General features: G+C 40.9%; 1 non-coding gene across 1 annotated transcript; it reads right to left on the bottom strand.

The window, feature by feature from the left end:
* Nucleotides 1-293: 293 nt before the first annotated feature.
* On the bottom strand, nucleotides 294-368 carry Trnas-uga (transfer RNA serine (anticodon UGA)). The gene has a single exon. It is a non-coding gene; the product is annotated as a tRNA-Ser (tRNA).
* Between the last annotated feature and the right edge of the window lie 4,023 nt (nucleotides 369-4,391).

The following is a 4,391-nucleotide window of genomic DNA, read 5'->3' as shown; positions in this document are numbered from 1 at the left end:
AAAATACGTAACGTGAACTTCAGTCGAGTGTTTCCTGCCAACCATTTGCTGTTAGAGCTGCTCGTCCCGCACAAGTTCTTTAAGAAATCCTACATTTGTGCTCCGTCTTAAGAAGAGAGAGTTTTTCACAAATCTCAATATTCATGACGTCACATCTACTGACCTATGAGTCACAGAATGATGTAATTTTACAAGTACATACAGCGGCATGTGTGTTAAGTGTTTGTATAACATGTTGCGAATAGAATTAGTAATAAAGAAGTAATTGAAACTTCCTGGCAGATTAAAACTGTGTGCCGGACCGAGACTCGAACTCGGGACCTTTGCCTTTCACGGGCAAGTGCTCTACCAACTGAGCTACCCAAGCACAACTCACGCCCGTCTTCACAGCCTTCCTTCTGCCAATACCTCGTCTCCTACCTTCCAAACATAACAGAAGCTCTCCTGCTGTGAAGACGGGGCGTGAGTCGTGCTTGGGTAGCTCAGCTGGTAGAGCACTTGCCCGTGAAAGGCAAAGATCCCGAATTCGAGTCTCGGTCCGGCACACAGTTTTAATCTGACACGAAGTTTCAGCGCACACCCCGCTGCAGAGTAAAAAGCTCATTCTGGAAAGAAGTAATTGGTTTGAGCTTCATACTTGATGCTGATCTTTTACTGTATGAACAGTGGAAATGTAGGAAATACTAAACTTTTTTCCATTCATTACTTTGTGAGTGTGTCAACGAGACAAAGTTTCGAAGGGGTTTGAAATTACGTGTAAATTTTGTTGAAGTCATTAAGTGCTTTCCTTCAAAAATATCGGATGAATATAGTCAGCGTACCTTGTGCGCCGTGTGTTACGCTGCTTCAACATATGTACACAGTTTCTAACTTTAAAATATCATTTATAGCGTTAAACTTTCAGCATAAGATAATACTTCGTAATGAAAAGATTTCAACAATATGTGAAATTCTTAAATTCGGTCAATAATTGTATGAACCATAAGAAATAAAATTTTTCTTGGCCCTGGAAGCCATTAGCTAGGCAATTTGTAGCTATGAACATATACTGTTTTAATTGTACAGTAATACAGTTTACATAGATTATAAATTGTTCCTCACAATTCCTCAGAATCCCTCTTTCCTTTTTGTCAGTTATCTTAAGTTGCGTTTATTAGTTTCGTATAAGGCACTGTGAACCGTGTAACTCCACTGGAAGGACTGTAATGCCCAACTTTGAATTTGTAGGACAGCGCTCGTTTATTCTACCTATTCCGAATTTTCTTATATCGTGATTTTAGGTTTCTGATTCGGTATTGACATCCTCTTTCACCAGTCAATTGGACTGACCAATGTTCCAAGATTTCTTAACATATTCACTATTCAAACTTACACACGTCTTGCCATGTACGTCACACATTTTTCATTCTGATGTACATGTTCTACATATTCTGTCTTTCCACAGGGAACTTTCATGTCTTTTTTTCAATTTAAAGAAATATAAAATTTTACTTCAATCACATTTTCCTTTATCGAGTACCCTTTTCGACAGTTAAACCTTTATCATCAGTTAAAAGGCGTCTTCCGCATAATTTGTTTCAATGGCACGAATCGACAGTTTTTTGCATCATCATGTAAGTTGCTAACGAAGTTGGGTCTCGTCTTGCAATAGCCAGAAGATCCGTGTGGATGCCCCTTTCTGACGTAGAAACGCACATTTGCATCTCATGCAACTTGTGATTGAGTCCCAAAGAAGTTATTTTTTCAACAAAATCTTGTTACTGTTTCCCATAGAGGTTAATGTTTTCGACAATGTCATCCAGACTACCCAACATCATATATACATATTTTCGAATTGAATTCAACAAGGGTGGGTCTTGGGTAATCGCCACGCATCTAATTTCTAAGTCCCTTCCATTCTGACCACAGTTCAATACTTTCATGCAGTACATTTAGAAATCTGTTCTCATATATTTCCCCACAATAATATTAAAGGGCGTTGGTGGCAGTTTGTTAGCTTCCATGCTAAAGAATAGTACAAATACGCAAGAATGAGGGAAGCTGACAATATTAATGGTTAATTATTTTTAATATGTCCATTGTATGTTCAGTAAAATATCCTTCTACTGTACTGAACTTAGTTCAATAAAATTTTATTTTAATTGCATCTAAGTTAGTTTACCAGTTTTAAAAACTAATTCAGAAGAGTCAACTTGCCCCCTTAACAGGAAGGGATGACCTTGATCACAGGCCTAGAATGTAACACAGATAAAATGTGAATATGTTTTTATTCTTAGAAAATACAGAGCAGTATGGGCCCACACTGTTTGATTATAGTTAACTGCTGAATAGGGTAGCCGCGCGGCCTGTGGCTTCCTGTCACGGTTCGCACGGCTTTCCCCGTCGGAGGTTCGAGTCCTTCCTCGGGCTTGGGTGTGTGCGTTGTCCTTAGCGTAAGTCAGTTTAAGTTAGCTTAATTAGTGTGTAAGCCTAGGCACCGATAACCTCTGTAGTTTGGTCTCACAGAACCTTACCACAAATTTTCAAATTATAGTTAGCTATTTAGTTATTACTGAATAAAATGTAAAGAGAAGTTTATAATGCTGAAAGTTAACTCAAAACAAGGATTTTGAACATGGAGACATCATACCAGGAGACCGCGCTATACGTTCTTTGGAAGTTTTCCTTTGATGCTCTTAACGCTCTTGTCCTGCGTTGTGTTCTTCCTTGTCAACCGAAATCTGTTTCACATGTGAGCTTCCTAAGACAATTACACTTGGCCTACTGTGCCCTTTGCAGTTTTTCGTGTAAAGATCTTTCTTTAGTCATCTTTTAAGTGTATTTAGACACTATTCCAGCTTAGTGGGAGTACCATTCAAGACATTTTATGCAAAACGGATGCAGTTCAACTACGTGACTGTTCCTTTACAGCGAACAGAATAATAACCTGTTATTACTCACCCTAAGACGTACCATTTGCTCAAGATACAGATTCATAATTTCGCTTCCACTGTGTTAATCAGGAGTTGTATTAATACTTTCTGTAGATTGGTCTTTGCCGGTTGGAGTGGCCGAGCGGCTCTAGGCGCTACACTCTGGAACCTCGCGACCACTAAGGTCGAATGTTCGAATCCTGCCTCGGGCATGGATGTGTGTGATGTCCTTAGGTTAGTTAGGTTTAAGTAGTTCTAAGTTCTAGGGGACTGATGACCACAGAAGATAAGTCCCATAGTGCTCAGAGCCATTTGATCCATTTGATTGGTCTTTAGGTGCTGCAGCCTGAAAAGTATCGTTTTCAGTTTCGGCATGGTGCGCAACAAACTCCATCTGTGGATAAAGCCACAACAATATTATGCTCGTTAAATAAATGGGGATCATAAGGTTAACCACCACATGGCTCCCTTATCGTGTGAAGCTGTTTTGCAATACGCACTGCTGAATAGATATTCAACAAATGACGAGATCGTCCGTCAACTTTCCCCAGTCAGCTATCATAAAAATCTATTAAATTTGCAGCAGGTAGTGTTACTGATAAGACATGAAGAAAAGTGAGCATGACACTATTTTGTCTGCGGTAATAGGGTACAAAAAAAATTTCACATGAATTTACGTTCAATTTCTTGAGTTGTGACAAACGAGATGCAATGTAAACGAGAAATACGTGACGCATATTTAATTGTTTGCAGTGGCATCACTTTGTCATGTTTGGTGTCTTACCATGTTTGGGCAACCACCGCCTATGTTCAACGTCAAAGCTCAGTAACCAATTACAGACGGCAACGGAGAGTATATTAAGCTTTCCTTGATACGTGGGAAACATTGAAATCGTTGTCGCAATGTGGAAACGGAACGATTTATGTGACGGCCAAAATGGCAAGGTCATTGACTTTCGGGTGAAGGGTGGAAGCATTTCCGAAATGGCTAAGCCTGAAAACTTTTCGCATGCCTCCGTGATTAAAGTAGATCGTGCGCAGCAAAATGGCGCGTTCCAAAACAGGTGCCACGGCTGTTGTGGTGCACCGTGGGCAATCACAATCGATGGAAAGGACCAGGTAGGAGGAGGGTATGATATGATGTGGGAAGTGTTCTCATGACACTCCCTGGGTGATTTCTTCGTTCTTGAAGGCACAGTAGATCAACTGAAGTATACATTTATCCAAGGGGACCATTTTACTTCTTTTCCTCTACACGATGGCGTATGTCACATGTCATTGGTGAATGGCAGCTGCGGAGATGTGTACGGGCTAACTGACGGGCAGCTGCCGAGCAACTGACCATTCAGGTGAACCATGGGGACGCAAGCCGCGGTGGCCGAGCGGTTCTAGGCGCTTCAGTCCGGAACCGCGAGACTGCTACTGTCGCAGGCTAGAATCTTGCCTCGGGCATGGATGCGTGTGATGTCCTTAGGTTAG

This window comes from Schistocerca serialis, chromosome 5 (assembly GCF_023864345.2).
Source record: "Schistocerca serialis cubense isolate TAMUIC-IGC-003099 chromosome 5, iqSchSeri2.2, whole genome shotgun sequence".
In the NCBI taxonomy this organism is placed as follows: Eukaryota; Metazoa; Arthropoda; class Insecta; order Orthoptera; family Acrididae; genus Schistocerca; species Schistocerca serialis.
The sequence above is the reverse complement of the archived record's forward strand: the minus strand, read 5'-3'. Positions and strand labels throughout refer to the sequence as shown.